The following is a 12,166-nucleotide window of genomic DNA, read 5'->3' on the forward strand; positions in this document are numbered from 1 at the left end:
TATTCCACTCCTGTGAAATGAGAGTAACGAAAATAAAAAGATTAAGCTCACAAAGATCAGAAGAGATGTGGAAGATGGAAAGGTGACAGAGGGGTACTAACAACCAGCAGAACTGAGGAAGCCCCAGTGTAAAATGATTAGACTCGTGAGGAATGCCTCCGACACAAAATAAAGAAACCAAAATCAACCAAAGAAAGGAATTGGAACACAGATGATTCTAAGAAAAAATTAAAAACTAAAATAGCCTCAGAGAGAGTAAACAGTAACAATAATGAACGCAAATATTTACTTAGCACCTGCTATATCCCCAGGCACTATTCAGTTTTTTTAAGCTTATTTTGAGAGAGTGAATGAGTGAACAGAGGAGGAGCAGAGAGAGAGGGAGAGACAGAACCCCCAGCAGACTCCGTGCTGTCAGCACAGAGCCCAACGTGGGGCTCGAACTCACGAACCATGAGAATATGCCCTGAGCTGAAATCAAGACTATGAGGCTTAACCAACCGAGCCACCCAGGTGTTCCCACCCCCCCCACGTCCCCCAGGCACTATTCAAAGTGCTTTCTACATATTAACTCACCTGTTCCTCACCACAGCCTAAGGTGGTATTTCTACGTTCTCGTCACATAGATCGTGGGTTAGCAAATTACGACCCAAGGAGCCAGGTCCAGCCTGCTGCCTGAAGAATGATTTTTACATTTTTAAGCGAATGAAAAACAAAAACAAAAGAATATGTTGTGACATGTGGACGTTATGAGAGTTCTAGTGGAACACTGCAACACTCACTTGTTCACATGTTGCCTGTAGCTGTTTTTGTGACAACAGCAGAACTGCATAGTTACTACCCAGACCGCATGTGACGACGCCTTCATCCCCTTATACCGCTGCTGCCCACACTACAAATCTCAATAACAGTTAGAAGTCAGCGCTGCAAGTACCCTGCCTATTGTGACACTCACTACCACTGGATATACATCATGTCAAAACAAGAAAAGAAGAAAGCAGACTTTGACGTCATGCTTTTATAGCAGAGCAGAGATCTTTTTTTTTTTTTTTTTAAATATTTTTTTCAACGTTTATTTTATTTTTGGGACAGAGAGAGACAGAGCATGAACGGGGGAGGGGCAGAGAGAGAGGGAGACACAGAATCGGAAACAGGCTCCAGGCTCCGAGCCATCAGCCCAGAGCCCGACGCGGGGCTCGAACTCACGGACCGTGAGATCGTGACCTGGCTGAAGTCGGACGCTTAACCGACTGCGCCACCCAGGCGCCCCTCGTTTTTTTAAACCTGATGAGATGGGGAAGCATCACGTCTGTTGGGTAACAGCATCACGCTTGCACTGGAACACCACGTAGGAAGACATTACCAGCTACGCACAGCCTCACATGCCCTACCACGGAGCGCTCCTGGTTCACGAAAGCAACGATCAGGAGAGTCAGCAAATTTAAAACACAACATTTCAGGGGTGCCCGGATGGCTCAGCTGGTTAAGCGTCCAACTCTTGATTTCAGCCCGGGGTCATTCTCATGGTTCATGAGATGAGCCCCACGTCCGGCTCTGTGCTCACAGTGCAGAGCCTGCTTGGGATTTTCTCTCTCCCTCTCTTTCTGCCCCGCCCCCACTTGCGCACGCATGTGACCTTGTGCACACTCTCCTCTCTCAAAATAAACTTAAAAAAACAAATAAAAATACAAAACACGGCATTTCATCACAGCAGGGTGCTTTCCCAACAATAAAGAATGAAAACGAGGGCTGCAACCAAAGTCTCTGGATGGTTCATGTATTAACCAAACAAGAAAAGTCACTGACCAATCATGAGATGAACTAAATCGTGTGTGAGTGCAGCAGCCAAAGAAATGTGTCCAGGAAAAATAAACATCTTTTAGACCCTCCATTGAAAATAACTGTTCAGAGAACAGTCTGAATGGAACAACTACACCTATGATTATTTTCCAAAAAAGTGGAGGAAAATACTAATTCGGTACAACCTGAAGTGGGATCTGCTAACATGCATAAAAACTGATGGTGGTAAAAATACACCATCAGAAAAGGCTTAGATGGACAAATTTACAAACCTTGTAAAAATGCAAGGTGTTTATAACCTATTCAGTATTTAAACACACACACACACACACACACACACACACACACACACACACACACACACACAATGGGGCGCCTGGGTGGCTCAGTTGGTTAAGGATCTGACTCTTGGTTTTGGCTCAGGTCATGATCTCATGGTTTGCGAGTCTGAGACCCGCATCGGGCTCTGCGCTGGCAGCACGCAGCCTACTTGGGATCCTCTCTCTCCCTCTGCTCTGCCCCACTGCTCGCACACTCATACACTCTCGCTCTCTCAAAACAACTTTAAAAAAAAAAACAATAGCAACAACCTACTCATTGCAACAACCTACTCATTAGTCATTGTATGATCAATGAGCAGGAGCACTGCATAAAATATTTGAATCTAACATGTGTTATTAAGCCAGTTACGACCGTTAACTTCATTACCTTCATGAACTTAACCACCATCGTTTCCATAAAAATTGTGTCTGAAACAGAAGCTGAATATCCTGATGTGTCCTACCACACAGTACCATGACTTAGCAGGGGTATGTTTTTATGGAAATTTCTCGAGCTCAGAACTGAGAATGAAATTTTTCTGAAGAACCATCCCCCTGAGCCACTGTTACTGAACACTGAATGGCTTTGAAAATTCATTTTTACTGATTTGCTAATATTTCTCAATGAATTCAATCTAAAATTAGGAGGCCAATAGCACTTCCATGCAAAACCTATACTGAGGTAGTCATTTCAAGGACAACTGACACTGAATCTTAAGTGATGTCAAGCTGCTTTACACACTTTCTAGGCTGTAAAAAAATTAAAATGAGATGGGATCTCCAATCCCAAACAAATATGCAGTAGATATACTTTCCAAAATAAAACTACAGTTCCAGCATTTTTCAGACCTCAATACAAGTATAAAAGTACTTTCCAGGGACACCTGGGTGGCTTGCTCAGTGGAGCATGCAACCCTTGATCTTGGGGTTGTGAGTTCAAGCCCCATGTTGGGTGTAGAGACTGCTTAAAAATAAAATCTTAACAAAAAAAAAAAAAAGAAAAAAGAAAAAAAAAGTACTTTCCATATTTCAAAAACCATTTAACTATGCAACAAGAAGCTTCTACCTAACCTTCCATCATAAGTGATTAGCGGGCAATGCGATGATTTGCTAAAAGGTAAGTATCAAGCAAACAATCTAGCAGAATTCAACAGATGCCTTCCAAGCAATAAATACGCTCCACTAAAATCATACGTTCATGGGCTGATATCTGTATTTGGAAGCACCATGGAAAAAGATACTTTCAGGGGCACCTGGGTGGCTCAGTCGGTTAACCGTCCAACTCTTGATTTCACCTCAGGTCATGATCTCATGGTTCGGTTCGTGAGACTGAGCCCTGCTTCAGGGCTCTGCGCTGACAGGCTCAGAGCCTGCCTGGGATTCTCTCCCTCTCTCTCTGCCCCTACCCCCACTCACTCTCTCTCTCTCTCTCTCTCAAAATAAATAAACTTTACACGAAATACTTTCAAAGATGAAATACAAAAAATCTCATTAAAAACCCATGTTAGGGGGGCACCTGGGTGGCTCACTCTGTTAAGTGTTTGACTTCAGCTCAGGTCATGATCTCACAGTTTGTGGGTTCGAGCCCCGGATCAGGCTCTGTGCTGACAGCGCAGAGCCTGGAGCCTGCTTTGGATCCCGTGTCTCCCTCTCTCTCTGCCTCTCTCCCACTTACACTCTGTGTCTCTTTCTCTCCCAAAAATAAATAAACATTAAAAAAAAAAAACCCACGTTAGGGACACCTGGGTGGCTCAGTCAGTTGAGCATCCGACTTAGGCTCAGGTCATGATCTCACAGTTGGTGAGTTCAAGCCCCATGTCAGGCTCTGTGCTGACGGCTCAGAGCCTGGAACCTGCTTCGGATTCTGTGTCTCCCCTCCTCTCTGCCCCTCCCCAACTTGTGCATGAGTGCTCACTCGCACTCTCAAAAATAAACATTAAAAAAAAATTTAAGGGGTTCCTGGGTGGCTCAGTTGGTTAAGCGTCCAACTTTGGCTCAGGTCATGATCTCGCAGTTCGTGAGTTTGAGCCCTGCATCGGGGCTCTGTGCTGACAGCTCAGAGCCTGGAATCTGCTTCAGATTCTGTGTCTCCCTCTCTATCGCTGCACCTGCCCAGCGTGTGCTCTGTGTGTGTCTCTCTCTCTCTCTCAAAAATAAATAAATATTTTTTTTAATTTTTTTTGTTTAATGTTTATTTATTTTTGAGACAGAGAGAGACAGAGCATGAATGGGGGAGGGGCAGACAGAGAGGGAGACACAGGATCGGAAGCAGGCTCCAGGCTCTGAGCCATCAGCCCAGAGCCCGACGCGGGGCTCGAACTCACGAACCGTGAGATCGTGACCTGAGCTGAAGTCGGACACTCAACCGACTGAGCCACCCAGGTGCCCCAATATTTTTAAAAAAATTTTTAAACAGTACATATGAACATCTGTAATCAATTCTGACAACTGAGGTTTACATTCAGTATTCCCTATTAGGTAAAATGTTATCCCCTCTCCTCCAAAAAGAGATTTCATTCTTCTTGTTAGAAAACCTTTATTACAAAAAACCTATTCTCACCCATTTTTAGTATTGTATTTTCAACTTCCTCAGTAAAAAACTTATGGAAATTTCTCCTCTCTCATCACATAAGTGCCCGTATAACAGGGGCACCTGAGTGGCCCAGTCAGTTAAGCGTTCAACTTCGGCTCAGGTCATGATCTCATGGTTGTGGAGTTCGAGCCCCACACTGGGCTCTCAGCTCTCAGCACAGAGCCCTCTTCAGATCCTCTGTCTCCCTCCCTCTCTCTCTCTCTCCCTCTCTCTCTCAAAAATAAACATTAAAAAAAAAAAAAGTACCTGTATAATATCCTTCATTTTGCCTCTTGGCCCACAATGCCTAAATTATTTACAATCTGGCCCTTTACACAAATGTCTGGCAACTCTTGGCCTAGAAGAAGGAACGAAGGTGAAAAAAGATTAAGTGACTTCCCCAAGACTATAGAGTTAGAAAATGACGAACCGGGGTTTCACACCAAGGCAGGCTGGGTGCAGAAACCATGCTCTTAACCACTACACCACACAGTTTCCATGACCCAAGAACAAGATGTCATTAAAAAAAAAGGAAACAATCAAAGAACAAGAAAAGATGCCTGAAATTAAAAACTGTTTAAAGAATTCACTAGAGAGGGGCGCCTGGGTGCCTCAGTGGGTTAACTGTCCAACTCTTGATTTCACCTCAGGTCATGACCTCACAGTTCAGTTAGTGAGATTAAGCCCCGCACTGGGTTCTGCACTGACAGCGTGGAGCTCGCTCAGGATACTTTCTCCCTCTCTCTCTGCTTCCCTCTCCCTCTCAAAAATAAATGAATAGGAGCGCCTGGGTGGCTCAGTCGGTTAAGCGGCCGACTTCGGCTCAGGTCATGATCTCATGGTCCGTGAGTTGGAGCCCCGCGTCGGGCTTTGTGCTGACAGCTCAGAGCCTGGAACCTGCTTCAGATTCTGTGTCTCCCTCTCTCTCTGACCCTCCCCTGTTCATGCTCTGTCTCTCTCTGTCTCAAAAATAAATAAACATTAAAAATAAATAATAATAAAATAAATGAATAAACCTGAAAAAAAAGTTTTTTTAATTCACTAAAGAGAAGATAAGGTCAAGGAAACTCCCATAATAAAGGACAGGAAGACAGATGGCAAACAGGAAATGGAAACTTAGAAGGCACCACGAAGACAGAAGTAACAGGAGCGCCAAGAAGAAAGCAGGAACAAAACAGAGGGGTGTTAGGTGTAGACACTGCTGGGCTGGGTGTGAAGTGTCTGAGATTTTATCTTACCCGAACACTAACAAAGCCACGAAGCCTCTGGGACAGGGACCAAAATGATTCAGTGCTCACAGCAACAGCGGTCGCCAGAGTAACATCTTGCGTCAGTTTCCCGGGCCCCAATCCCCACAGGCCTTTCAAAGTATTTGGTAAAAATTAGTAATACATCCGTGAAAAAAGCAGCAAATGGGGGTGGGGAGCAGGGAAACCAGGTAAATTACTCAGCTCAGCAGCGAGCAATATCTCTTAGCAATGTAAACGCTGAACGCTCAACGAGCCAAGAATTCTTACCTATGGAAGGGCTGGAAGACAGGGGAGGAGGAGGAAGAGCACCTCGTGTACCATAACAAGGAGTCAATAGGTAGCACCCACAGTTGATAAACCAAAAAATGGCCATTTAGTTATATTAGTCATAAATACAGTTCAAGTAGCTGTCTCTGGGAACCCGACCCCAAAGGATAGAGAAGGCAAGGCACTGCCCGTTTTGTATAATGTACCTTCTTCTACTATTATTCTTATCTTTTCTAAAATAAAAGCACTACTTTAAATAGAAAAATTAACTTTTAAATAAAGTAGAGAAGGGGCACCAGGGTGGCTCAGTTGGTTAATCCCACTCTTGACTTCGGCTCAAGTCGTGATCTCACAGTTGGTGAGTTCAAGCCCCGCTTCCGGGTCTGCGTTGACAGCGCAAAGCCTGCTTGGGATTCTCTCTCTGCCCCTCTCTCTCTGCCCCTCCCTCCCCAAATAAATAAATAAACTTTAAAAATAAATAAATAAAATTAGAGAGAACGTGCTTTACTACTCACCATCACAATCACTGATTCATATAAACAACTCAATGTGCAAATACCAAAGAAGAGTGCCAGGGTGAAAACACAAACTAGCAGTACCCAAGCACCATCACATTATGTTAGGCAAACACAGGGGGTCTGCTGATATTTCCCAAGTGCCCACTAGTGACCAGAACAATGCTAAGCACCAAGACTGAAATTGTGAAGAATGGAATTGACTTACAGTCGAGTAAGAGATATAGGTAAATCAACAGGAAATTATAATACGGCAACTATTCAAGACTCAGTGAAAGCTTCCCAAAGGTCATACCATCAAAGCTAGGGCCTGAAGGATAAGAAGGACTGGCCTAGCTGGGTGTAGGGTTCGGAAAGTTGTCAAAGCAAAGGGAACACCACACGTGAAGGCTTAGAGTGAAGACAAACACAGGCAAGGGCCCATTCCAGGAACTGAGAGAAGTTCAACACGGCTGGAACAGGGCTGGAGCAGGGAGGGAATCAGAGTGGAAGCAAAAAAGGGCCAGAGAGCAGGCTGATGCCTGATGCTTTACAACAGGACGACTTACTAACGGGTTTGTACTTTGTCCACTGGAACCAGAAGATAGCACACATCCCTGGGTCTTCTAAGAGATCAGTGAACTCTTCCCCATACACTGATGATTTCAAAATACCTACGTCCAGTCCAGAACTCTTTGTGGGTGCCAGACCATTTATCTAACTGCATGCCATGCAGCACCATCGGGACCCAGAAAGCAAGCCACACCCCGGGGATGACAGAGTAAGAAACTGGGTAACTAATGACAGTGGAGTCACCATGCCAGCCCTGAGCTGTCTACCTCTGGACTTTTACACGGGAAACAAACAAGACGTTTAAGCTATTATTCAATCAAGTCTGCTCTGCACAGCCAAACCGAATCTTAACTGATGCAGGAGGCTTCAAAAGCATTCAAGGGGCGCCTGGGTGGCTCAGTCGGTTAAGCGTCCGACTTCGGCTCAGGTCATGATCTCGCAGTTCATGAGTTTGAGCCCTGTGTCAGGGTCTGTGCTGACAGCTCCGAGCCTGGAGCTGCTTCGGATTCTGTGTCTCCCTCTCTCTCTGCCCCTCCCACTCACGCTTTGTCTCTGTCTCTCAAAACTGAATAAATGTTAAAAAAAAAAAAAAACGCATTTTTTTTAAAAGTATTCTAAAGGGAAGGGTTGCAAGAGATATTCTGAAGGGACTGTTATGATTTGGTGACTGACTCCATCTAAAAAAGAAATTATCAATCACATCACATACAGAATATGTATTGTTTAATTCTTCCAGTGTTATTGGAGAGTTCACAGCTACTTTTAGTGCCTGCATTGTTTTTACATTGAGATATAATTGACATGAAGCATTATGTCAGTTTCAGGTGTACCACAGAGTATTCTATGCGTGTATATATTGCAAAAATATCACCACAGTAAATCTAGTTGACATCCATCACCGTACACAGTTACAATTTTTTCTTGTGATGAGAACTTAAAAGATCTGTTAGCAACTTTCAAATATACAATAGAGCCTTATTAACTGTAGTCGCCATGCTGCACATCACACCCCCATGACTTATAACTAGAGTCTGTACCTTTTGACCACCTTTACCCATTTTGTCCACACACCCAGCCCCACTCCCACCCCGTAACCCCAGCCTGGTGTCCGCATATGTAACGAATGGGATCAAACTTACAGAAGAAATCGGAGGGCCTGGGTGGTTCAGTCGGTGGAGCGGCCGACTCTCGATTCCAGCTCAGGCCATGATCTCACGGTTCATGGAATCGAGGCCAGCACTGGGCTCTGCGCTCACAGCGCAGAGCCTGCTTAAGATTCTCCCTCTCTCTCAAAATAAATAAAAAGACCTCTTAAAAAATATTAGAGATCAGAAAGTACCAACCAAACTTCCCGAAAGGAATGAAAAGAAACAGAACATTTTAGTAAGTGAGACCTGTTTATAAAGTTGTTCTCAACGCTGCTAGTTTAGATTATTTGGACCACAAAGAAGTATCAGGCAGATAACTTACACGCTGTTTACACGCAGGTTTTAAGCAGAAGTTCAGGGCATTAAGCGCCACTACGAAGCTCCCAAGGGGAAACGAGGTAAAGAGCAGGAGCAGATACTGAACAGGCTCTTCCTGAGACGCGGTAACCGGAAACGCACCACCACCAGAGCCAGCACCTTCACGCCCCGACACGGTCCCAACCTCGGGAGCTGAGGACGGAAGCAGGACACCAAACCAGAGGCCTTCCCGAAGCCCTCTCTACCTCCAACATTCACTCTTCCCCTGGTCCTGGGAAAGGCTCAAAGCCCTGTTCAACCAACCAGGTCACAGAAGGACAAGTCGGGAAGGGGCCTCAAGCCCAGGTCTGTCAAGAGCTCACTCTTCCTGAATGTTTTCGCACTTTAAGAGCTTCCCGTCGAACTGGGGGTGCCTTGATCACCCACTGAGTCGGAGAGCCTTCTCCCTCCCTGCCCCAGCCTGCCCTGTGACTTCAAGCAGCTGCTGGGTGTTACACACACTCTGATTACAAGTACACAAAACTTTAGAAACATGAATATAAAGAGACCGAAACGAAATACAAAAAAACTTCACAGGTTGTTACATCGCTTTTACGCTTAGTCACTGTTTTTTTTTTACATCCAAATTAGTTAGCATATGGTGAAACAATGATTTCATGGGTAGATTCCTTAGTGCCCCTTCCCCATTTAGCCCATCCCCCCGCCCACAACCCCTCCAGTAACCCTCAGTTTGTTCTCCATATTTATGAGTCTCTTCTGTTTTGTCCCCTTCCCTGTTTTTACATTATTTTTGTTTCCCTTCCTTTATGTTCATCTGTTTTGTCTCTTAAAGTCCTCATATGAGTGAAGTCATATGATTTTTGTCTTTCTCTGACTAATTTCACTTAGCATAATACCCTCCAGTTCCATCCACGTTGTTGCAAATGGCAAGATTTCATTCTTTTTGATGGCCGAGTAATACTCCATTGTATATATATACCACATCTTTATCCATTCATCCATCAATGGACATTTGGGCTCTTTCCATACTTTGGCTATTGTCGATAGCGCTGCTATAAACATGGGGGTGCATGTGTCCCTTCAAAACAGCACACCTGTATCCCGTGGATAAATGCCTAGTAGTGCAATTGCTGGGTCGTAGGGTAGTTCTATTTTTAGTTTTTTGAGGCACCTCCATACTGTTTTCCAGAGTGGCTGTACCAGCTTACATTCCCATACACTTAATCACTTTTAAGGGTCTCATTTTACCAAAGCCCACACTGCAAGTGCACAGGTACTTCCCGTATGTTTGTCATGGTCACTAAAAAGGAAGATGGAGTGGTCCTCTCTACCACTAACCATTCCCATTGCCTACACAGTGAAAGATGACACTTACATTGAATTTGTAGTAGCAAAAGAAGTCACCTCACCTATTTTCCGAAGTCTCAGCAAAATGTCCCCAAACACACCATGGCAGAAAGAACAACAGCCCCCAAAGATGTCCATGTCCTAATCTATGGAACCAGTGACTGCTATCTTACCTGGCAAAGGGGACTTTGCAGCTATAATTAAGTCAAGGACCTTGAGATAGGGGAGATCCTCCTGAATTATCTAGATAAGCCTGATCTAGTCACATGGGTCCTTAACCTTTCCCAACTGTCACTGGAGAGATACAATACTACTCACTTTGAAGACGGAATAAGAGGGCCACAAGCCAAGGAATAGGGGGTGGCCTCTAGAAGCTGGAAGAGGTAAGGAAACACCCTCCCCTAGAAAACTCCAGAAGAGAATAGAGACTTGTTGACACACTAATTTTTTTAGCCCAGTGAGACCCATTTTGGACTTCTAAAATAGAGACCTTTAAAAATTTGTTTAAATGTTTCTTTATTTTTGAGAGAGAGAGAGAGCACGCACAGGGGAGAAGAAAAAGTGGGGGCGGGGGAACAGAGGATCCGAGGCTGGCTCCATGATAACAGCAGAGAGCCCAACACAGGGCCCGAACCCACGAACCGCAAGACCCAAGCCAAAGTTGGACACATCACTGACTGAGCCACCCGGGTGCCCCTAAAATACAGAACTTTAAAAATAATTTGTGTTGTTTTAGGACACTAAATTTGTGGTACTTAGTTACAGTAGGCATAGAAAACTAATACACACACAGTAAACAACTTCTCACAATATGTGAAATTATCTAGAAAAGCATAATCAAATTGCCCCATACTTAGAACAGACATAAGTTATTTGTGAATATACATTTCACTTTTTAAAAATCTGTGCATGTGTTACATTTCACTTCTATCTTTCTCCCGCTCTTACAAAACTCCATCGATTAAAATGCCAAAGTGACAATTCTTCAAACTTTTTACAAAAGATGAACCATATTAACCAAGAAAAAGGAACAGGATACCAGGAACAACTGGAAAAAAATCAGGAAACAATTATACCATATTTTTTTAGAGAGTCAAACATCAAAGTGGTTGGACTGTGTAACTTCTTTGTATCAAATGGATACCACATTTTAAAAAATAAGTCCTTCTTAATATTGATATTAAGAGCTTACCATTGATCTTTTTGGATGTGATACTTGTATGTGGGTATATTAAACAAAGAGTACCTCAACCTTCCACAGATATACACTCACATATTTACAAATGAAATGGTATGCCTATGATCTGCTTTAAAACAGGGGGCCAGGCACCTGTGTGGCTCAGTCAGTTGAGTGACCCACTCTTGATTTCGCCCTGGGTCATGACCCAGAATACTGGCATTGAGCCCCCAAGTCTGGCTCCGTGCTGTGTATGAAGCCTGCTTGGGATTCTCTCTCCCTCTCCCACTGTCCCTCTCCCCAACTCACTCTCTTTCTTGCTAAAATTAAAAAAAATAATAAAATAAAATAGCTTGGGGGCGCTTGGGTGGCTCAGTTGGTTAACCATCGGACTCCTGATTTCAGCTTAGATCACGATCACAAGGTTGTAAGACTGAGCCCCACTGTCAGGCTCCACACTGGGCAAGGAGTCTGGTTAAGATTCTCTCTTTCCTTTTCTCTCTGCCTCTCTGCCCGCTGGTGTCTTTTTACTTCTTTGTCTCTCTCTTAAAAAATAAATTAAATTACATTAAATTAAATTACATTACATTACATTACATTACATTAAATTAAATTAAATTAAATTAAATTAAATTAAATTAAAATTAAAATAGGAAGCCTGGGTGATTCAGTCAACTGAGCAGCAGACTTCGGCTCAGGTCATGATCTCACGGTTCGTGGGTTCTAGCCCCACGTTGGGCTCTGCACTGCCAACACAGAGCCTACTTCGGATTCTGTCTCCCTCTCTCTCTGCCCCTCCCCCGCCCTCAAATATAAATAAACACTAGAATAAAATAAAATTAAAATTAAATAAAATTAAATAAAATAGTTCAGAGTGGGGATGGGAATGGATAAAGGACA

General features: G+C 43.9%; 1 protein-coding gene across 2 annotated transcripts in view; it reads right to left on the minus strand.

Annotated features, from left to right (window-relative positions):
- DYM (dymeclin) overlaps positions 1-12,166 on the minus strand; it is a 350,029-nt gene that overhangs the window by 336,155 nt on the left and 1,708 nt on the right. Inside the window, exon 1 of one of the 2 annotated variants that reach the window (XM_042962565.1) lies at positions 577-599. The exons of the other annotated variant lie outside the window; for it this stretch is intronic. The gene's annotated coding sequence lies outside the window, so the exon portion shown is untranslated. Of the gene's footprint in view, positions 1-576; positions 600-12,166 lie in introns of those variants that run through there. 2 annotated transcript variants of the gene reach the window in all.

Source organism: Panthera tigris, chromosome D3 (assembly GCF_018350195.1).
Source record: "Panthera tigris isolate Pti1 chromosome D3, P.tigris_Pti1_mat1.1, whole genome shotgun sequence".
NCBI lineage: Eukaryota > Metazoa > Chordata > Mammalia > Carnivora > Felidae > Panthera > Panthera tigris.